Below are 23693 nucleotides of genomic sequence, written 5' to 3'. Positions count from 1 at the left end.
TTATGCCAGTGGTAAATTTGGGTGAGTGCGATCACAGTGATCCCACATTTGTATCGTTATTTTTATGTTTTGCTACTTTCTTGCAAAAATACATTGGTTTTGCATTGCCAACAGAGCCACAGAAGGCTTGTTTTTTGTCTTTTTGGTGGGAAGAGATGTAATTTCCATTTCATACGATTTATTTTTATTGACCATTAGTTATTCTGTCTTCAGTATGATGAAAAAATCTATTTTTTTGCACTGTACAGGTTACATAATGGGATAGTGTCGTAGATTGGTTTGTTCTGGATGTGGTGATACCAATTGTGAACTTTGTTATTATTTACATGGAAAAACAGCATTTTACCATTGTGTGTGTGAGAGAATTTGTCATAATTTTCTTCTACTTAGTCCATTGACGTTCATGAGTCTAATCATCTGCCTAAGATCCTGCAATACTTTCCTGGGCAGCAGTGCACTAGCCCTGTCAGTCATACCCTGACAGGAGGGATTAGGCCCTGCTTATGGCAGCACCTGACAGGCCACCGTAGCCGGCTGAGCTCACCGTGCAATCCCGGGGTGCCACTGGGAATAAAGAGGGCGCCCCCTGCCCCCAGTATTGGGAATAGCACGGTGCACAGCAGGCTGTTTGCTTGCACGCACAGCACTTGTACAGCAGACGCCGGGAAGAGGCTGTCCTGCTCAGACAAAATGAAAGCGGCGCTGTGATTGGCTGCTATGAGCACAGCCGTGAAAAGTGAAGCCCTGTGTGTTTGCGGAACACGCCTTCCCCCCCACGCCAGATACGCGGCGTCGCCACATAGTGCACATGTACGAACAGCACGGCCTCTACCGGCACCGAGAGTCGTAAACCGCTGTCACGTGATACAAGCGCCTTCAGGTCACATGGCCGTGACGTCACCGCTCGTTCTCCTACCCGGATGGAACCAGCGGCTTCCAGGGCATTATGGGGACGGTGACGTAGGTCGCAGTGCCTGACGTCAGCGCGCTCGGAACGTAGCACGTCGCTTGCCAGGAGGAGGAGGAGGGGTCTCGACATTTTTTTTCCTTCCTTCATTTCCTTTTTTTCCTTTTCTTTTCTTTCTCTTTTTTTCTCCTTTTCTTCATTCGTTCATTTTTTCTCTCCGCCCATCCCTTGTTTTTTCCGCTCTTATTCTTTGTGATGCCCCCCAGCCTCCCGCGTGTGTCTCCGGCAGGCTCCCCTCCTCCTCTCTCGTATAGCCGGGGCTGACCGGGCTGGAGGGAGGGCAGAGGCATCCATGTCATTCTCCCACTGCTTCCCATCACACAGCTTTCTCCATTACGTTTAGTTACCTGTGCGGAGCCGTGAGGGGAGCGCAGCCTGAGGAGCAGGTAGGTGACAAGTCCTAGCGGGCACAGGTCGGCGCCTGCAGTCCTGGGGGTGCTCTACAGACTGCTGGGCTGGGGCTGCCAATCGGGTGGCTTCTCCCATTTCCCCAAAGCCCTCTGAGAGATGAGAGCTGGGATCTGATTGGCCCCTGTGAGCTAGCTGACCTTTGCGCTGCTGTGTTGCAGGGGCAGCTGGGGTCCTTCCTTCTGTGGGATGCATTTATTTAGATGTAATCCCCAATATGAATCCTGTGTCACCACTTCCATTAACCACATAAAGCAGCTTTCATGCAGCCTCTCTATAGTGATAACGTATGCAAACTGTAAAATATGTAGGTGCTATATAAACAAAAGATAATAGAGGTGTCACATGGCCGCCCCATCTTCAGGCTGGGAAGCTATGTACTGATGGCGGCACTACTGAACACCTGATCATTGCTGACACTTTCACTGCCAAGGAGGTATGTCCTATATATTAAAGGGAACCTGTCACCCCCAAAATCGTATATGAGCTAAGTCCACCGGCATCAGGGGCTTATCTACAGCATTCTGGAATGCTGTAGATAAGCCCCCGATGTAACCTGAAAGATGAGAAAAAGGTTAGATTATACTCACCCAGGGGCGGTCCGATGGGCGTCGTGGTCCAGTCCGGGGCCTCCCATCTTCTTACGATGACGTTCTCTTCTTGTATTCACGCTGCGGCGCAGGCGTACTTTGTCTGCCCTGTTGAGGGCAGAGCAAAGTACTGCAGTGCGCAGGCGCTGGGACAGGTCAGAGAGGCCCGCCGCCTGCACACTACAGTACTTTGCTCTGAAGATAGGAAGCCCCGGACCGCAGCGGGACCACCCCTGGGTGAGTATTATCTAACCTCTTTTTCTCATCTTTCAGATACATCGGGGGCTTATCTACAGCATTATAGAATGCTGTAGATAAGCCCCTGATGCCGGTGAGCTTAGCTCATCTTTGATTTAAGGGGTGACAGGCTCCCTTTAAGGATGTATTTAGTACATATAGCCTGAAAACACTTCTTCAATGTCCTGCAGATCCATAACCAATGCTGCGGTGCTTGCCTGCTGGTCTCTGTCCTTCCTGTAGTAATTACATGGCACACATCATTCATATAGTTGCTAATCATAAGCCTCAGCTGTGGCTTCTGCTCAGACTGCCGTGGGCAACCAGAGCTGGAAAGACCAGGGATTTATCTGATGTGAAGTTGACATGAGATTTATGTTGCTCGAACATCCGTCATCACGATTGAGACCTTTGCTACCTTATTGCAACTGGCCTTGTGATCTGAAACACATGGTCCCTGGCTAGCAAATCAGATAATTAGTCCATGGCTAGTCCCCAGTGGCTAGTTCCCGCTAGCATAGACTCGCAGGTCTTTCCCTGTATACACATGTAGGGACAGACCTGTCAGTGTAGAAGAATCTGCCTTGGACTAGTGATAAGACGCATGTTTTCTGTGAAACGCTGTCATTTAGAGAAAAAGATACCTACCTGCACTAGTGCAGCCACTGTCTAAATCATGCTGCCTGCAGCTCAGGCATCATGAATCTCGTGATTTGTTCCCTTTAATACATTCCATTCTATTAACTACATTTTGTAAATCTTGGAAAACCCCCTTAAATCCCAGTTGTCTTACAATTGATGCCTGTTATTCTAGGTACAATATTCAGGGAACAGTTTTACTTTCTAGTTCTGTGTGTTTGAGAGAGGGATGTGCAGGAGTCGTCAGGCAGGACGATCACAGGCAGTTTCTTTCCACATTTACATGCTTTGGTGTCCTTGGGGAGAAAGTACCTAAGCTGCTCATGTTATCACTCCTCTTTTACCAGCTGGAGAAGATATGTTCCATCTGATTATATTATTAAAAGGGCAGCTGATGAGGAGGACATCTCCACCTGGACATTTGTGACTTAAATGTCTACTGACCTCTGGATCTTTTTCTGGTGAAGCTCCAGACTTGTAGATAGAAGTGGCACCGATGAGCTCCATCCAAACTGAATTTTCCCTAAACATTAGGCTTTGTTGTAAAATTGTATGAAGCAACCAGGAGAATACTGGGTGACGTGATATTGCAGTCATCTGCCTGTGGATGGGTGATATCACAATTGATATTTACACTTTCCCTGATAAAGCTGTAGACACCAGCGAAACACGTGGGTTGTCTGGATGCAGACTCTTTTCCTGGGTTTTACTTATGGGTGATCTTAGGCTACGTTCACATTTGCGTTGTGCGCCGCAGCAACGCATAACGCAAACAAAAACGCAGCAAAACGCATGCACAACGCTGCGTTTTGCGCCGCATGCGTCCTTTTTTTGATTGATTTTGGACGCAGCAAAAATGCAACTTGCTGCGTCCAATGCGCCCGGACGCGTGCGCCGCAGGGACGCATGCGGCGCAAAACGCAAGTGCGACGCATGTCCATGCGCCCCCATGTTAAATACAGGGGCGCATGACGCATGCGGCGACGCTGCGGCGCCGACCGCAAATGTGAACGTAGCCTTAGCATTATATGTATGGTGTAGTGGCAGCAGTTATAATTGCCTGTTACGCTTCACCCATTTGGTATTATGTCTTATTGTAGGCTTTACACAGTTTGTGTTTCAGCCTCTATTCAGAATGTTGTTATTTTACTTTGTTTCATCTGCTTATACTGGGGATCTGACGTATACCGATCCTTGACCTGTGGTGGGTGACCGGATTCACTAACATCTACAGGAGTTTATGAAGACCATTGAATAGACTGTTAAGACTTCTGTGTTGGGGGTTATATATTGGGCAGTTCTAGTTATTGTACCCAACACCGTGTCAATCTGATTTCCTACCATATTGTGTGATCTAGCATATGCTCATATCTTACAGATCAGTATATTGGCCTAATTAAGATCTGCTATATAGTTTACGTCATGCAGGTTTATGGTGTTCTAGTCCAATGTTTACAGTGGGTTTCATGTGGTTTTTTTAGGGTACTACTGTGCAATTTACCAATTGATCACCTGTACTGTACCAATCAGCTTAGCCCATGATATGCTGTATTTAGTGTGAATAGAGTTGTGTGATTTTTATTGTAGTTTAATTATGTGCACACGGTGCGTTTTTGCTGTGTATTTTCAGTGCAGAATTTGGCCAAAAATGTTAGGGAATCCTTATGCCAGCTAATTCCATGAGAATCCTGAAGTGTTGTGCACGATCAGTAATTTTCCTTTGAGTATTTACAGTGCATTTTATTCTGCAGCATGTCAATTCTTTGTGCGGATTTTTAACATTTTTCACCCATTGCATTCAATTGAGTCCGTCAAATCTGCAGCAAAAACGCACCTGCACCACCAGAGTTGTGAGGGAAGAACAACCATCTCTATTGTCTGAGATGAGGTCTCTAATCCGGGAAGAAGTCCATGCCTCTATACCTAGCCTTACCCGTCTGCAACTTCCCAGTCTGGCTCCAAGAGCTAAGAGACCTCAGTGGGAGATGAAACTAAGCTCTGACGAGGAATCCCGGCTCCCGGGTTCAGACCAGGAAGAAGAAGAAGTAGTGATGGAAAATCCGAAATGGGGCAGGAGATACTTATTTGCCTCAGAGGATACTGTATCGATGCCCTAGTCCAGGCAATCAAAGATACAATGGAGGTGGAGGAGGTCCCAAAACCACAGTCCAGACCGATGTCCTGGTCGCTAGGAAGACATCTATCCCCTTTGAGGACTCATCAAGTCTAAAGGACCCTATGGATAAGGAAGGCGGATAACCTCCTTAAACGGGCTTGGGAAACATCTGCTGCTTATATCAAAACCAATATAGCCGCCACTTCGGTTGCCATGTCTATGTTTCTATGGATGGGTCAACTGGAGGAGCACTTGAATAACTAACAAAACTCCTAGGGAAGATATTATAGCCTCCCACTGATGAAGTGTACTACAGCTTTTTTGCCAGATACTTCTGAATCTGTAAGGTTCTCAGCTAGGAATAGCTCATTGTCTATTGCTGTCCGTACAGCTATCTGGATGAAAACCTGATCAGGGGACAATGCCTCTAAAAATAACTTGCTCTATTCCCTTCCCAGGATTAAGGGTGTTCGGGCCGGCATTAGACGACATCTTAGGCTACTTTCACACTTCCGTTGGTACGGGGCCGTCGCTAAGCGTTGGTGCGATGTACCGACGGACGTTGTGACAATTCGGCACAACGTGAGCAGCGGATGCAGTTTTTCAGCGCATTCGCTGCCCATTCTAAAGTCCCGGGGAGGAGGGGGCGGAGTTCCGGCTGCGCATGCGCGGTAGGAAATGCAGGACCCGACGGTGACGACGGTCCGCCAAAACACGACGCATCCAGTGCCATACGTCGCGATCCGTCTACAGTACAAGTCTATGGGAAAAAACGTATCCTGCGGGCACATTTGCAGGATGCGTTTTTTTCCCAAAACGACGCATTGCGATGGAGGCTAAACAATGCAAGTGTGAAAGAGGCCTTAGAGAAAGCATCGGACAAAAAAAAGAAAGGGTTTCCCGAAGTTAGGTTTAGGAGGATCCAGTCCTTTCGCAAGCCCGGGCCATCTCGGAGACAGTCCGATTACAGGGGCCAGGGGAAGATCAGTAGAGAAACCTACCACAACAGAGGGAAGAGTAAGGGTCAGGTTTGAGATCAGGCGGTTCGTGGCAGGTTGGCACCATATTATCCAGGATCAGTTGGTTCTCAGAACCATAGCGGAGTTTTATGCGATAGTTTACTGTGCCTCCCCCCGAAAGGTTTATCGCTACCCGTATCTTGTGGACAAGGTATCAGACTTAAGGGAGCAGGTAGACACTGCTGTTATAATCCCGGTCCCCCAGGCAGCGGAGGGCAAGGGTCACTATTCTGCATTGTTCAGCATCATAAAGCCATCGGGAGAATCCCGCACTATAATAAATCTGAAGCCCTTAACCCTGCTGTGGAACCCTGGGGTCATATAAACCCCAGCGCTGAATAAATTGAAATATTTCTAAAACTGGTCAATCTCAGACATTGACCTTCTATGTATTTTCAAGTAACCTATTTCTGCTTATGTTGATGATATTTTGAATTCGTTTTTCAATGTTGTTTCAAAGTTATTTTCAATTTTCTGTGTTTGGGACTCTCCTGACCCCATAGTACCTTTATTGTCTCACTTTTTTTTTAAATATTTTCTGTTTGACAGGTTTTGTAATATAATTGTAAATAAACAATGGCTAGTTCCTAAGTGACACCAGCAGTGTTACAGGGCAGCGCAAACGGTGCTAAGTTTGTCCTCGATCGAAGGACAAAACAACGAAATTTGTTTGCAATGACTGCAAGAAGTTAATTTGTGAAGAACATGGCACTATGACGTGCAGTAAATGCAAGGGCTAAATTTATTGCCAGATCATTTGTTGTCATTGTTTTTACTAAAATCCACACAGTTGTAGTTATTGTGCATTTTTTTTTTAATTTGAATACTTTTAGTTATTAGTAAAGCATTTTGGTATAAATTTCAGTTTATATTAGATGATGACAAATAAATTACTTCAGAGTTACATTTGATTTCATAACTGTGTTCTGAAATGATGACAGAATAAAACTTGATTATTCTGAACAGCCAGCATGTTAATTTTAATGAAATATGACGATTTTGAGCTTAGGGTCATATAGACCCCATGGTACCAAAGCAGTGATTTTTTTTTTCATGGTTCCACAGCAGGGTTAAACTTCTGGGTAAAGTACAAAAGGTTCAGGATGGAGTCGATAAAATCTACAGTTCCCCTTATAGTCAGGGATGCATTTATGTGCACCCTGGATCTAAAAAGTGCATATTACCAAGTTCCGATACACTCCATGTCCCAAACATTTTTGAGATTTGCGGTAAAGATCCAGAATCGAACCTGCCACTTTGTGTCCGTGCCTTCCATTCAGTCTAGCATAGGCACCCCGGGTATTTACCAAATTGGTGTCGGAGATGGTAGCCTACTTAACCCCTTCATGACCTTGGGATTTTCAGTGTTCGTTTTTCACTCCCCTTTTTCCCAGAGTCATAACTTTTTTTATTTTTCTGTCAATATGGCCATGTGAGGTCTTATTTTTTGCGGGACGAGTTGTACTTTTCAACGACATCATTGGTTTTACCATGACGTGTACTAGAAAATGGGAAAAAATTCCAAGTGTGGTGAAATTGCCAAAAAGTTCAATCCCATGCGTGTTTTTTGTTTGGCTTTTTTGTCAACTCTTTTTTTTTTTTCTAGTTCTAGCCACAGATTCTTTAGTAGAATATCACAAGATATTCTCAAATTTTCTACCGTCCTGACAGCTGCTGGTACAAGCATTAGGGTATGTGCAGACGTTATGTATTTGTGATAAAGGTTTCTGCACCAAAACCTCTCTTCCCATGAAAATGCTATGTACAATACGAGTACTTTTGACGTTTATTTTTTTTTTGTTTCCCCATTTGAATTGGTTAAAAATATTTCAAAAACACTGAAAGAATTGACATGATTGCAAACTGCTTCAAATTTGGAAGTAAAACATAAGCAACGTGTGCATAAGAGTTAAGAAATCTCATTCACTTTGATGGGACAGAAATCCTTTTTTTTCGAACAACGCAAATTGTGAACATGCCCTTAAAGTGGAGCCGTGTTTTTCCCGGTTCACGGTTTACATCTTGTCCCCACCACAGCTGATGACAGCTGATTGGTGAGGATGCCAGGTGTAAAAACCCCACCAATGTGATGTTGATGACCCTAATGTAAGGATGTCACTAGCCTTTAAGACCATTTCCAATTTATGTATGAGAACAGCATTGTGTCTGACATAACTATGAATTAGATGCAGGTCCGCAGAGCTGCCATTAGTGTTTTTTTTTAATTTTTTTAATTGGCTGCATGTTTAGATGTTTTAGATTACACCAACTTAAGGTACCGTCACACTAAACGATATCGCTAGCGATCCGTGACGTTGCAGCGTCCTGGCTAGCGATATCGTTGTGTTTGACACGCAGCAGCGATCAGGATCCTGCTGTGATATCGCTGGTCGTTGATTAAAGTTCAGAACTTTATTTGGTTGTCAGATCGCCGTGTATCGTTGTGTTTGACAGCAAAAGCAATGATACCAGCGATGTTTTACAATGGTAACCAGGGTAAATATCAGATTACTAAGCGCAGGGCCGCGCTTAGTAACCCGATGTTTACCCTGGTTACCAGTGTAAAATGTAAAAAAACAAACAGTACATACTCACCTTCGCGTCCCCCGCCGTCCGCTTCCTGCACTGACTGAGCGCCGGCCGTAAAATGAAAGCACAGCACAGCGGTGACGTCACCGCTCTGCTGTTAGGGCCGGCACTCAGTCAGTGCAGGAAGCGGACACCGGGGGACACGAAGGTGAGTATGTACTGTTTATTTTTTTACATTTTACACTGGTAACCAGGGTAAACATCGGGTTACTAAGCGCGGCCCTGCGCTTAGCAACCCGATGTTTACCCTGGTTACCCAGGGACCTCGGCATCGTTGGTCGTTGGAGAGCTGTCTGTGTGACAGCTCCCCAGCGACCACACAGCGACGCTGCAGCGATCGGCATCGTTGTCTGTATCGCTGCAGCGTCGCTTAGTGTGACGGTACCTTAACACTCAAACAGAAATTTGTCGCACACTGTCAAATTTGAAGCCCTTTATGTCAAAGTATTTTACTTTTCCATTTAGACCAAACCTCTTGTTGACAGTGGAAAAATGGTTACAATCACTTTAAAGAAAAGTATGAACATTTTTTTTTTTTTTTTTTTACTAAAATTCAGACCTATTTAAAAAGTGTAACCGTTATTTTACTTTTGAGGGGGTATTTCATTATACTAGGACAACCGTTTCTTGATCTAAATGTTTGATGCCGATGAAATAGAAAAAGCTTATACTCGCCTTCAGTGCCGATGCCGTTTTGGCGTTGTCTGCACTAAAGATCCCGGCGCTTTCAAGCGGTTGTAATGACACGTGATGCGACTCTAATATATCTCATCAGAGAGGTCGGCTACTTTTTTTTCTCAAAAACTGATCAATCATTTTCAAAATTCTCAATTCCTGAGTAAAATCGGTATTCAGTGAAGACCGCTTGTTACCTTACATCTTAATAGTAGCAACTGTCCTCTCCTATGTAGAGGGAGGTGAGGTGATAGAGGCAGAATCCCTCCCCCCTCAATATACATAGAAGCTTGTCAGTATCACCTGCCTTCTCCAATCTTAGTAATATAACAAACTGGCTTCACTGAATACAGATTTTACTCAGGAATTGAGCATTTTGAGAATGAATGATCAGTGCTGGTGGAGAAAGAAGCAGATTTCTATGACCAGACCAAAAATTGGCTAATTTTACCGAGTACTATTGATTTATGAAATAAACATATTGCATATGAAATAAACACACCGCCGCAGACGGTGGGGATACACCACATTCAGTTTCTCCATTTTGATGAGTCCCAGTGGGAACTTCTTCCAATTCACCTGAACATTTTCGTCTCCTCCTAAGTGAGGTATGGCAAAGACCCAGATAGGGTCGAAACGTTACCTTGCTTCCACTTATTGGCTTTTCCCTGGGTTGATTTCACTGTGCATGTAATAAACCTAGACACTTTTTGCAACTTGACATAATTTGAGTGCGGCTGTTTCTTGCTTTGGCAACTATATTGGACTTAGTCCACATTCAGCCGGCACCTCCATTCTAGCGGAGTGCACATAATTTTCTGTTCCTATAAACATTAAAATGACGGTTACACTAAGTTCGGAAGTCTTCCCCATTGGATTGCCCTGAAGCGCTTCAGTTTAAAGATGTTCCACATTTAACTCCCAGCATGAGCTGCTGTCATAAATTGTGCACATTTTCACACACACGTTTAAGTTTAAAGAGGTTATCCCCATAAAAAATAACCAAAGTCCTGGATAACTCTTTTAAGCTTTAGAAAATGTACAGTTTCTTTTATTCTGTAGTAATTGCAACAGTATTACATTAGTGAGCCGAGACAGAACGCATCATAAGTTACTTATCCCTTTACTGATCTGAACATTACAGATGGAGCAGAAGTAATGGCGCAGGTAAATGGCAGGTATTATACATTTGTAGGCAATGTGCAAGTGACGCAGTGGATTCTGGAACGGAGCTAATTATTCTCTAGAAGTTGACATTGCATGTGACTTGTAGCGCTGTGCAAGTTTCTCTTCATACATTTCTTTCCTCCCTGACAGACTAAGAACATTATCCACTTTGCTGGGTTGAATGAAGTCGTCTCTACGTAGAGTTGCTTGGATTCTCCAGTAGACTTCTTTGGAATCTGTTTTTGTAAGTATGGACAACATATGTATCTATATTAATTATTTTGTGCGCTTTGCTGGTGCATAATATGACCGTAGCTCAGGGCCTACCCTGCCTTCCATGTAAGTATCGAGTTCATCAGTACAGTGGATATAGCTGAAACCTGTAAGTTGGGCGACGTGCACACTTGGCCTAAGGAGTACGTCAGAAGCTTTGTCCAACGTGTAGTTTAATGTTCCCTTAGGCACCTATTAACCAGATGAAGGCTGAAAGTGCACACCTATGGACCCTTATCTGACCATTATGTACCTGCATACCATTTATCATTATAGGAAAGCGCAGCAGACCACCCCTCTGTACTAAATAGAATTTTTTTTTGTTTTGTGTTAAATCTGTCCCTGTGTTGGCCCAATGAATAGGCATTAGGGATGCGCAAATGTGCTCTGCTAAGGCGTTATCCCGTCATGCTCGGGTGCTAACCGGGTGACTTCGGCATGCTCGAATAATGTTCGCACAACACATGCAAGTGCGGGGACTCGAATATATTTTTTGAGCACATCGAAGTCACCCGGTTAGCACTCGAGCATGCTCGGATCACGCCTTATCAGTGTACGTTCGCTCATCACTCCTCGGCCTCCATCCTGGCTGTGACAAGTGTCGGGCTGTAGACCTCCTGACCATATGTACTAAACAGAGGCTGTAATCGCAGTGCGTCCCTTGCCTCATCGATATAGGAGTCTCAAAAATTGTCTGCATTCAGTCAGAGCCCCAGAAATGTTAAGACGTGGCACTGTATCAAAAAGTCAAAATGGTTGGATTAAGCATATACTGCACATGTGCCCGAGCATTGAACAATGTGGTGATCTTAGAAGTTCAGGCTGTTGTGATAAATTTGCCTTATATGCTGATGTAACAAGTCGCATGTGTGCCTCTAATATATGTGATTTACTGATATTGTACACTGCAAAATTGCCACAGTCTAATACTTGAGTTTTTTGTGTTGCATATTTATATACGGCTGCTGTTCACTGTGAGAGTAAAACCTAAAGCTAAGCCGCCTTCTCCACCGGAATAGCGCAAATTATGTCAACCAGATGTTTGTGTGAATTTTATGCGTTATTTTATTTTTGGTTACCTTTAGTGAAAGGGAAATGTCTGACCGCAAGGATCAGTTATGTTGCAGTGAATGGATCTTGCACTGCATGCAGTATACAGTGTTACATGTCGTCTTCCTGTCCGGTATCGCTCTGTAAAGTGAAGTAAGCAGATACTCCTCCACACGGCTTGATTTAATATGATTAGGAGATTATTGTGCTGCGAGGGATCTCTCAGCCCTGTGTCTGCAAATCCTCTTTGTAGTTGATATATTTCTCAGGGGCTAAGATTGTTGTAATATTTTTCTAAATTTTACCAGGCGTTTCCTTCGTTTTGAAATGGTTTCTAGCCATCAACAGATCCATCGGGTTTTGCCCTGTTGGAAAAAAGTTCACACACAGTGGGCAGCTAAAACGGTGATGCCTATAATGGGAGGCAAAAATAATGATGAAAAACAAGTAGTAGCTGCCAAAATGTCCCCAGAAGTGTGCTGTTGGAATAAAAGGGGCGCTGAATGAGCACAAAGTGGGCAACCTCCTCCGTTAGTGTGGGAGCGGGCGTAGGGAGAACGAGGGGATTGGGCATGTTCCATTTTTACATGTCTAATCCTTTGTTCTCTATAGAGATGAGCCTTTCAAACTAAGGTCAGATGTGTATAGTGTTCATTAGTGATGGCTGATGGCCCAAGCAGAGTTGCCATACAGCTAGATACAGCTCCTGTGTGAGATGCCTGGGACCAGAAAGCGACTAATCTCCTGTAGCACGTACAGCAGATGTATTATAATAATAATAATCTTTATTCTTATATAGCGCTAACATATTCCGCAGCGCTTTACAGGTTGCACACATTATCACTGTCCCCGTTGGGGCTCACAATCTAGATTCCCTATCAGTATGTCTTTGGAATGTGGGAGGAAACCCACGCAAACACGGAGAGAACATACAAACTCTTTGCAGATGTTGTCCAAGGTGGGATTAGAACCCAGGACTCCAGCTCTGCAAGGCTGCAGTGCTAACCACTGAGCCACCGTGCTGCCCATATGTATAGGATTCTTACCGTTTTCATAGTATTTTGGGAAAGGAGAGATTCACGGTATGGTCTTTTTTCAGTTTTATGCTAAAGCTTCTATATTTACAATCCTTTGTGGATTAGAAGACACACAACTTCAGTTCTTGGAATGAGAAAGCTAGAAATCCATCTTGGACTCTCTGGGGTGACAGTACATGTGCGCTTTAAGGTCTTGCCAAAAAGGAAGAAGATGTAAGGTTAGTTACAGGCCTCTTTCAAGCGCCTGCTTCCTGTCTGTGTTTTTCACAGACTATAGTGAGCACAGGTTCTGAACATTGGACTGTTCCCGTGACCAAGTGTTCGCAAGAAACATCCTCATTTTTGATCAAAATGAATCAAATTCTCCCTCTCAAGTCTTCAGTCTTTTTTTTTTTTTCCTTAGGATGTTGCGAAAACTAATAATAAATATTAAATTAAATAAATATATATTTTTTTGCATAAAAATCACGCTGTTGATTATCTGACCGAGCACACTGGTGGAAATGTCAGTTTTTAACGCGCACATAAGGCCACGGTCACACTAGCAGTATTTGGTCAGTATTTTACCTCAGTATCTCTAAGCCAAAACCAGGAGTGGGTGATAAATGCAGAAGTGGTGCATATGTTTCTATTATACCTTTCCTCTGATTGTTCCACTCCTGGTTTTGGCTTACAAATACTGAGGTAAAATACTGACCAAATACTGAACGTGGCCTAAACAGACTTCTGCATGAGGTCTATAAGTATGTGCACCTAATGTCTTAGACACCCATTGAGTTTTGGAAGCAGAAGACTCTTCAGGGTACCGCCATGTTTGTTTTCCTTTAGTGTCGTCGTTTTGGTAGTTTTTGCCAAATTTTTTTAATGTATTCGCTAGTGAGTGCCCTCCGAACAGAAGCTGGTCCGGTTTTTCATTTTAGTCGCTTCAAGCCTTTCGAATCCTCATCGGATGAAAGATTCTGATACAGACCGTCTGTACGGACAAGTCATTGTGACGATGCAGTGCATATGTGCATTTTGTAAGAGGTACGTCAGGTGGAATCCAGCTGAAAAAGTTGTGTGCACATACCCTTAGTGTGATTATTGTCAAATTTAACCAAACTTCTGAAAAATCCATGTTGGCTGTCATTTAGGTTTTGAAGATTTTTAAACTTCCTGACATGAGTTATTTATATGGGTTTCCTTGTTTAATGACAGAGGGAAGTGCTCTTTCTGTAGCTGCTATTTGCGGTAAATTAACTCAGCGCTGACTTTCCACATGTAACAGACGATTTTACTATTCGGAACATCCAGATCATTAGCGGTGAAGGCATTTCATTCCTTTTTTTTTCTTTTTCTTCCCTGCCATTATTAGCTTCCAAGTTACTTCATGTCAGGAATAGACAGCACTAGCCTCTCCTGTGTGTGCTCCATGTATCTGCTTCTGCATAGCTTTACCATTTTAATTAACCATGTCTCTGGTCCCATTAGAACAGGTTGTAAGAAATACCTTGGAGGCTCTTCAGTTCTTTGCCTGCAGCCATTCTCACAAGCGAGGCACATTGTGAACCTAGTTGCTGCTGAAGAGCTGTAGACTTCTGTCACAGTGTGATGGCCTGCAAGAAGGCGGCCCATGTTAATAAATATGGAAAAGCTGCCATACAATGGTTTTGATTGATTAGAAATGTGGACAATCCCCCAGTAGATGTGTTGTTGTGGAGGTCTTTCTTACTGAGGGGTCTAGGTGCTTGTTCTGCCCTTTGCATTGTGATAGAAAGGCTGTGTATGTATTTCAATTGATCGTGGATTGAACGCACTGAGCTGCAGCGTAAGGGCTGTCCCACACGTCCAGATAATTCCGGTACCGGAAAAAATCGGTACCGGAGTTATCCGTGTCCGTGTGTCCGTGTGCCCGTGAGCTCACGTAGGCCATACGTGCGGCACACGTGTGCCGCCCGTGTGCCGAGTGGGTACCACACGGAGCGTGTGGTACACTGCATCGTGCTGAAGCCGCGATTCATATCTTCTGTGCAGCAGCGTTTGCTACATAGAAGATATGAATAATAGTGTTTAAAAGAAAGATCTATGTGTCCGCCGCTTTTCTTACAACTACCCCGGATTACTAACTTTGACTGCTGTATATTTCTATCATGCCTTTTAGCCATAACAATTTGTTTTTATTTTTTCATTAGTGCCCTTTTGGAAGTTAGAAGTATTTTTACATAGGACTGCTTATTAGGCTGTCTCTCTTTTGAGACCACAAGTAGAAGTAACGTGAATTTGTTGACTTCCAGACTGTAATTTTTTTTCATGTCTACTTAACACAAATAACCAGGATGCTTTGTATATGAAGTGGCTTTTCACCAGGTCAAAAGTGGCCAGTTTCTGCTCTTACTTTATTCTCGATGCTCCCGAGTGTTAGGTTTTTTTTCAACCATTTGTAATTACAATTGTGAGTATATAAATCGAACATCGTCTGAGCTCCCGTCACAGTCGGCAACAAGTTGTTAATGTTGGTGAAAACATGAGTTGGGCAAAGTGATCAGCGTTACCACGAGGTGGCTACGTGTTTTTTTTTTTTTTTTTTTTTTCTTTATCAAACCACTTTTGTAATAGTTTCCATGTGAGTATAACTAATAAACCACTATTTTATACATTTGGTACTTGGTGGTTCTGCATGATCTACAAAAGTAGCCCAGACAGGCACCATCTCTCAAAACTGTACTGAGCATTAGACGTTGCTCAACCTGGAGCCAAATGGCTGGATTGGATGCAGATGTTGCCTGTGGCTGAGCCTGGATGGAATATCGGTAGACCTCGACTTGGTTTCCTTACAATTTGCTTTCCTTGAATCGTGTAATGATGGTGAGTGATTAACCTGTTTTGTAAAATGTTGTTACTTGTTGGTATTGAAGCACTGTAGAAGATTAAACTTCTTTGGTTTTGACTTGGGACTTAAAAGATTTATCCCACTTATTCGTAGCCGCTCCAATAAGGTTAATAGATTGATTCAGCACCACACCTATTTCCTAAACCTGCATGTATAGAAGCGCCATTATTCCTGAATGTATGAATGACTGTAGGTTTAGTTTTGTGTGTTTTTACCCAGGCAGCCCATTGATCAGGTTGCCAGAGGTCTAGTGGGATGTGTAAAACTTTAACATGTAAGTTTTTCTTTGGTTGGTTTGAGAATTTTAGAGGTATTCAAAATTTTGTCTCTGCATTTGTTCTGCCTTCAGTTTATTTCTATTTAATGATACGAACGAAGTCACTTGCAGCCAATCCCTCCACACTTGGCGCACACTGCTTTCCTGCCTTCTGTTGGAGATATACCTCAGGACACTTTAGTGACATTTATTTTTGATGTGTGTCACTGTATTTTTTAAAATTGCGTTAGAAAAAAAAAATACCCATTTTGCACCAATTTAGACAGGCTGACCTCATTGGTTAAAAGACCACCGAGTAGCCACATGCAAGTAAGTCTGCGATCATTTAATGGTCTGGCGAGACAGGCCGACTGCACTTCCGTTATGGTCTCCATTAGGTTTTGGATGCAGTGGGCACAGAGCCATGTGATTGCCCAGGTTGTTACTTTTCTCCCAGGGTATGTGTCCAGGATTACATCCGGATTAGCTGCGGATTGAACACTGCATACAACCACAGTGTTCAACCCGCAGCGTCCAGATGTTACAGTATAGTGGAGGGGATTTAATGAAATCCCGTCTTCATTATGCGTGCGAACATGCACCCGGCGGCCCCGCGTTTACTGACATGCGGTGCGTCTTTTTAGAATGCAGCATGTCTGTTTACCTTGCGGCGACGCTACGTCTCCGCAAGGTAAATAACAGGGTCCTATGTATAGGGTGCGGCGATTCCGGATGTGTGCAATGACCACATCCGGAATCACTTAGTGTACCGAAGGGGGCAGCGCTTTGGGTGGAGTGGGTTTTCCGCTCCGTCCAAAGCACCGTCAATCCGGACAGTGGACACGCACCCCCAGTCTGCTGCATTTCTCTCAGATGCAGTTGTGCTAGTTTCACCCTTTCCTTCCCTGTGATATATGGTAATGTTACATCATAAGCATCTGGGAACTGCCGTACTTCATCTTGTCATACAAATATAAATCGTCACACAGCTCCTTCAATGAAAAAAAGTGTTACGGCTCTTATGATATGGTAACCCCTATAACACCTAAAACATTACTTTTTTTTTATTGTAAAAAAAAAAAATATATATATATATATAGATAGATAGATAGATAGATATGATACATATTTGGTATCACAGGATCTATAACCACCCAAATTATGAAGTGAGCGTGCCATTTATTTTGTCAAGTGTATGCCATTAATAAGTGAACAAAAACAAAGCCAAATTTGTCACCTTATCCCACAAAAAAATTGAGTAAAAAGTAATTAAAAGGTATATACCTCAAAATAGTTCCAATAACGACCACAACTACTCCTGAAAAACAGGTAACCCCCATACAGCTCATATGAAAAATGTTATGGCTCTCAGTCTTGGGACACCAAAATGTTTGTTTTTTGTCTTTAAAGGGAACCTGTCACCCCCCCCAGGCGTTTTTAACTAAAAGAGCCATCTTGTGCAGCAGTAATGCTGCATTCTGACAAGGTGGCTCTTTTAGGTCTGGGTGCTGTAACTGCCGAAATAATAAGTTTTGTAATTTGTCCAAAATACCTTTTCTTCAGTCAAGGAGACAGGCCTTTCCCCCTTGCTGCAGACGCCACACAGCCGTCAGTGATGTCTTCTTGGCGCCGGGCGCCGCTTCCTCCTCACCGCTGTTTTGAAATCTGCCGACGCCTGCGCTCTTTACTCCTGCCTGGTGCAGGCGCAGTGAGCGCTGCCCGTCTTTCCTCATATGCAGTCTCAGTGACTGCGCCTGTGCGGCCGCCCTGCCTGTGAATCCCAGCCCCGCAGTGAGAATAAATCAGAAGACACTGCGGGGCTGGGAATCACAGGCAGGGCGGCCGCACAGGCGAAGTCAGCTAGACCGCATATGAGCACAGAGGACGGGCAGCACTCACTGCGCCTGCACCAGGCAGGAAAAAAAAGCGCAGGCGCCGGCTCATTTCAAAACAGCGGTGAGGAAGCGGCGCCAAGAAGACATGACTGACTGCTGTGTGGCGTCTGCAGCAGGGGGGAAAGGCCTGCCTCCTTGACTGAAGAAAAGGTATTTTGGACAAATAACAAAACTGATTATTTCGGCAGTTACAGCACCCAGAACTAAAAGAGCCACCTTGTCAGAATGCAGCATTACTGCTGCACAAGGTGGCTCTTTTAGTTAGAAACGCCTGGGGGGGGGGGGGGGGGGGGGTGACAGGTTCCCTTTAAAGTGTTTTTATTGCGCAAACATAAAGCACACAACTATATGAAATTTGTGCTGCTGTAATCATACTCCCCTGCAGAACAAGGTTAGTATGTCACTTATACCAAGCAGTCAATGCTGTAAAACAAAAATTACGGTAACCCCAGATTGGGAAATATTACAAATTTTCAATCTTTGGTATCTGCCAATCGTTCATTTTTTTGAAGACAATCTTAGGGTCAAAATGTTCACTACATCACTTGATAAATGCCTCGAGGGTTACAGTTTCTGAAATGGGTTCACTTATGAGTGATTTCTACTATTCTAAGGCTATGTGCACACGTTCAGGATTTCTTGCAGAAAATTCCTGAGAAAAACCTGAAATTTTCTGCAAGAAATCTGCATGCGTTTTTTGCGCGTTTTTGGTGCATTTTTTTTCCGGACATTTCCCAATGCATTTTATAGTGGGAAATCCGCAAAAAAAACCCCGCAAAATTAATGAACATGCTGCGTTTTTTACCGCGATGCGTTTTCTTCTCGGGGAAAAAAATGCATCATGTGCACAAAAATTGCGGAATTCATTCTAAATGATGGGATGCATAATATTGTATGCTGTTTTTTGCAGTTTTATAGCGTTTTTATCATGAAAAAATGCGGAAAAAAAAACCCGCGAAAAATCAGCAACGTGTGCACACAGCCTTATAATTCTGGGGCTCTATAAATGCAACATGGCGAGAGAAAACCATTCCAGAAAAACTTCTCAGTAAAGCAATTGTGGTAAAGGTTATTTCCATAATCAGGAATAATTGCAAAATAATTGGGAGGTATATATATTTGTTCTTAACCCCTCCATGACATGTTGTACTAGTACAGCGCATGTCGTGTCTCCCCCTTTGATGTGTCTCCGGTGCTGAGCCCACATCTTTCCCAGCACGTTGGCTGTTTTGAACATCTGACATGTGCCTCTGACAGCAGCATCGTACGTATGCGTCCGGCAAGCGCGCAGGAAATCCCGCTCATCGGTGACTGTCACATGATCGCGGGTCACCAATAGGTTGGCATGACAACCAGAGGTCTCCAGCAGACCTCCATGATTGTCACTGCCGGATTGCTATGAGCGGTGGCCGGTGCTCATAGCAAGTGAGCAATTCTGCTACATACAGGCGATCTGATCATCACCTGTATGTAGCAGAGCCGATGGGGTTATGGCAGTTTCTAGTCTCCCATGGAGACTATTGAAGTATGCCAAAAGTGTAAAAAAAAAAAAAAAATATATATATATATATATGGCCTACACTCCTCAATCACCTCGTCTTACTGCGACAAGTGTTTAATTGAAAGCTGTCCCGGACCCAAATACCTCATGCCTGGCTGATTGCTGCAGTGCCATGCTACAATTAGTACTGAGGGTGAATTGAGGCCACTTTCCTGCTGTCTGCCCCTAATTTATTGTTTTGGCTTTATTTGTGGCAGTTATAAGGTGTTGTGCATGTGTTTTGTTTTTGCCTTCCATTGACCTGAATGGCATTCGGATATGTTTGGTGAATATTCAACAAATTAATTGAATATTGCAAATTCGGCAATCGTAATCCGAACCGAACATTGAAATATTCGCTCATCTCTAATCAGAGGCTCTCCAAATGCGACATGGCGTCTGCCAATTGTTCCAGCAAATTTTGCATAAAAAAAGTCCTTCCCAGCACTGCAGCACTGCCGTGCACCCAACAGTGGATTTCTGTCTCATATAAGGTATCAGCATGCTTGGGAGAGATTGGACAATAAATTTTGGGGTCCATTTTTTCCTGTTACCCTTGTCAAAATAAAAACAAAATGCATCTTAAGTAAATTTTTGGTGAAAAAAAGTTAAATGTTAATTTTGTTTTTTTCACATTCAAAAATTCCTGTGAAGCACCTGAACGGTTAATAAACTTGAATGTGGTTTTGAGCACCTTGAGGGGTGCAGTTTTTAGAATGGTGTCACTTTTGGGTAACTATCATATAGACCCCTCAAAGGGAAAAATAGGTTTTGTAAATTTTAAAATTTTGTTGTAAAAATGAGAAATCGCTGGTCAACTTTTAACCCTTACAGCTTCCTAACCAAAAAAATAATAATTGTAAATGTAAAGTAGACATGTGGGAAATGTTACTTAAGTATTTTGTGTAAGGTATCTGTGTGATTTAAGGGCATGAAAATTCAAAGTTGTAAAATTGCGAAATGTTCAAGATTTTCGCCACGTTTCCATTTTTACACCCACAAATAAATAATTACATATTCAATTATGGATTACCACAAAAGAAGGAAGTGAGTTCAGAATATTATTTCTAAAAAATTAATAATTTTATTAATAAATATTTAAGAAGTAAACATAAATGCCAAATATCGAAAAGACGGGGGGGGGGGGGGGTGTTTATGAACCACTAGACTATAGAAAAAGGGGGAAGCAGTACCACACTAATCCACCAGGTAATAAAGTGTAATTAACCAAATTATGTCATAGGAAGATGGAATTAATGGTGACATAATTACAGAAAAGCAGCAATCAAAAGCACATACCAATGGTGTATATACATCTACATAGAGTAAATCAAAGCCAAAAGGGTATCCACATTCATTTGATAACAATAGTTGGGTGAGTGTGACGTGTATATCCAGCAGTACAACAATGGTTGTTAAAGACAGGAAGGTAAAGTTACTGTATACGTCATAAAAGAATGCCTAGTGAAGAGGATACCATAGCATAGGCTGATTTACCTGTGATTTAGGAGTAGTGTCTAGCGCTGATGGTGGAGTGTGGACGCTGATCCCCGGCGGGATTAGTGTGGTACTGCTTCCCCCTTTTTCTATAGTCTAGTGGTTCATAACCCCACCCCCCCTGTCTTTTCGATATTTTTAGGTGTTTGTTTATTTCTTAAATATTTATTAATAAAATTAATTTAAAAAAAATAATATTCTGAACTCACTTCCTTCTTTTGTGGTAATCCATAATTGAATATGTAATTATTGTTTAATTTGAAGTGACTAATAGCCTTTCTACATAAGGATTATGGGAATAATCACACAAATAAATGCAAGTCATATCAAAGAAATTTTACCTTTCTCATGAAGTACAAAATGTCACGATTAGAGATGATCGGTGTTCGAGTCGAACTGTTTGCCATTTTCAAATTTGAGCTGTTTTGGGCGGTGTTCGAGCCGTTTGGCGAACTCGAACAGTTTGCTTAAAATTCGTCTGTTCGAGTTTCTGTTCGATAACTGTTCGTTCACCAAAAGCCTAACTTGATTTTCACATTAAGGGTACGTTCACACAGGACTTTTTTGCTGCGTATTTTTGCTGCGTATTTTTATGCTAATTTAGGTGCGTTTTTTTGGTGCGTATTTGGTGCGTTTTTTTGGGTAAGTTCACACAGGACTTTTTTGCTGCGTATTTTTGCTGCGTATTTTTATGCTAATTTAGGTGCGTTTTTTTGGTGCGTATTTGGTGCGTTTTTTGGGTAAGTTCACACAGGACTTTTTTACTGCGTATTTTTGCTGCGTATTTTATGCCAATTTTCAGCTGCTTACAGATGCGTTTTTGGTGCGTTTTTTTGTCTATTTGTGCATGATAATAAAGTTGAGTGACCCCAGTGGAGCTTAGCATCGCCTTCATCCCAGCGGGGGAACAATTTACGGCGAATTACATGCCATGCATCGGCCTTTTTTTGACGATCACTGTAGTTTGGGCAAGCTACATCCCAAATTACAGGCATTGCTTCCACCTTGGAAAAATAAATGAAAAAGTAATTACCAAATGCAAGATGAAATAAAGCCAACATTCATGACAAGGAAGATACAAACATACACATGCAGAACACATGAACATGTACATAACAGCACATGAGCATCGCAAAGTGTACCAGTGCTAACAATCGGATAGATAGATATATCACAAATTAAAAAAATATCACCTCCATGATTAGTTGGGAAACATTAATGCTCATCCTCCTATACCAAGACATGGCTAACACCTCACTACCAGAAACTCCCTCACAATAGATCACAATCAGGACACCTCACAATGGATCTTCACACCTCACTACCAGAAACTCTCTCACAATAGATCACAATCAGGACACCTCACAATGGCTCTTCACACCTCACTAACCACACCCCTAAGCTCTTGGCTGTGAGATCACTTCCTGCTGGCCATGATTTTTCTGCACAAAAAACGCAGCAAATAATGCTACATGCGTTTTTGCAGCGTTTTTTCCATCACCCATTCAAGTCAATGGGTGAAAAAACGCAGCAAAAACGCTGAAAGTGACATGCCCTATGTCCAAAAAACGCAGCAAAGCAGAAAATACTGATCAAACAAAAACCCAATGTGTGTGCATGAGATTTCTGAAATCTCATAGGCTTTGCTGGTACTGTAAAAAGCAGCTGAAAATTAGCTTAAAAAAACGCAGCAAAAATACGCAGCAAAAAAGTCCTGTGTGAACGTACCCTAAAACTGTTTATCATTGTTAATGGACTGTTTCAGTGTATAGTGGGCGGGTGATAGATCTGTGCTGAAATAATGCTGATCTCCATTTTGTTTTTTTTTCTTTCCCGCATTTACAGTGGGGCGGTGCAGTCTCTCAGCCTATCAGTAGTGCACACACAGCAATGTGCATGTGATGCACACAAGCAAGGGCATGTATAATTGGCTGTGTATGTCACATGTCCTTGCCCTATAAGAACCAGCCATTTTCCCCGTCGCTCTTATTTCCTCACTGCTGCAGCTTAGTGTTAGACGGCACCGCTGCTGCTGTGGGCGCTATACAGTCTAAGAGTGTTTCTTGTGAGAGAATTTTCTGTTAGACAGAGAGAGGTTTAGGGAGTCGGGACTAGTTGTAATATCAGCCCTTTTCAGGGTAGGTTACAGCAGTTCATAGCACTTTTTGCCAGGCAGGTCTGTGCCAGTGCTGTGCAAGTGTTAGTCACAGCATTTGGTGTAATCTAGCACAGCCAATCCTTTTGGGCTAGTAGCATTGTCTGGTAGTCATCTGAGTAGCCCGCCTGTGAAGCTAGCTACCCTCCTGTGTATCTAAATTTTTACTGCATCTAACCCAGTAAATAGTTTTGGGCCTAGGAGCAGTGTCTGCCCGTCAGTGGAGTAGCCCGCCTATGAAGCTAGCTACACCGCCTGTGTATCTAAATTTTTTTACTGCATCTAACCCAGTAAATTGTTTTGGACCTAGTACCACAGTCTGGTCACTCAGCTCTGATCTGTTTCCATCCATTGTTTTTTGTGCCAACAACAGAGTTGACAATTTGGAAAGCACCAAAATGAGTGGCAAAAACCGTGCTGCTGGTGGAAAGGGGAATAGGTGTGTTGGAAAGGGGAAAAAAAGGTTGTGTCCGTGGCGTAGGTGGTAAAGCAACAGTAATATCTGCAGAAGAAAGACCATCTTCCAAGCAAAGTAAGATGTCTACTTCTTTTCATGGACAATCTGATATGATCCCTTTCTTACGACCATCGCTACAAATTCCAGATGAGGCACAAAAACAGGAGGTGCTTGAACGGATATCAAGTGCTCGTTCAAGTGGACTCTCCTCCACCTCAACTTCAACATCATCAGAGGTGGCACCCCAATCGCACTTG

The 23693-nt window shown here is 43.1% G+C and overlaps 1 protein-coding gene and 1 long non-coding RNA gene across 6 annotated transcripts in view; one reads left to right on the top strand and one right to left on the bottom strand.

Annotated features, from left to right (window-relative positions):
• The first annotated feature begins 838 nt into the window (after positions 1-838).
• R3HDM2 (R3H domain containing 2) overlaps positions 839-23693 on the top strand; it is a 136983-nt gene continuing 114128 nt past the window's right edge. The window contains exons 1-2 of one of the 5 annotated variants that reach the window (XM_077297718.1): positions 839-1353; positions 10558-10651. The gene's annotated coding sequence lies outside the window, so the exon portion shown is untranslated. The remainder of the gene's footprint in view (positions 1354-10557; positions 10652-23693) is intronic. The other 4 variants (XM_077297724.1, XM_077297722.1, XM_077297720.1 and 1 more) reach the window with 4 other exon arrangements.
• LOC143816838 (uncharacterized) lies at positions 10347-22483 on the bottom strand. The gene is made up of 5 exons (XR_013224006.1): positions 22186-22483; positions 22018-22121; positions 14257-14362; positions 11760-12142; positions 10347-10643 (listed from the first exon to the last, which is right to left on the bottom strand). It is a non-coding gene; the product is annotated as an uncharacterized LOC143816838 (long non-coding RNA).

This window comes from Ranitomeya variabilis, chromosome 3 (assembly GCF_051348905.1).
Source record: "Ranitomeya variabilis isolate aRanVar5 chromosome 3, aRanVar5.hap1, whole genome shotgun sequence".
Taxonomy (NCBI): domain Eukaryota; kingdom Metazoa; phylum Chordata; class Amphibia; order Anura; family Dendrobatidae; genus Ranitomeya; species Ranitomeya variabilis.
This window is presented reverse-complemented; position numbering and strand designations above follow the sequence as displayed.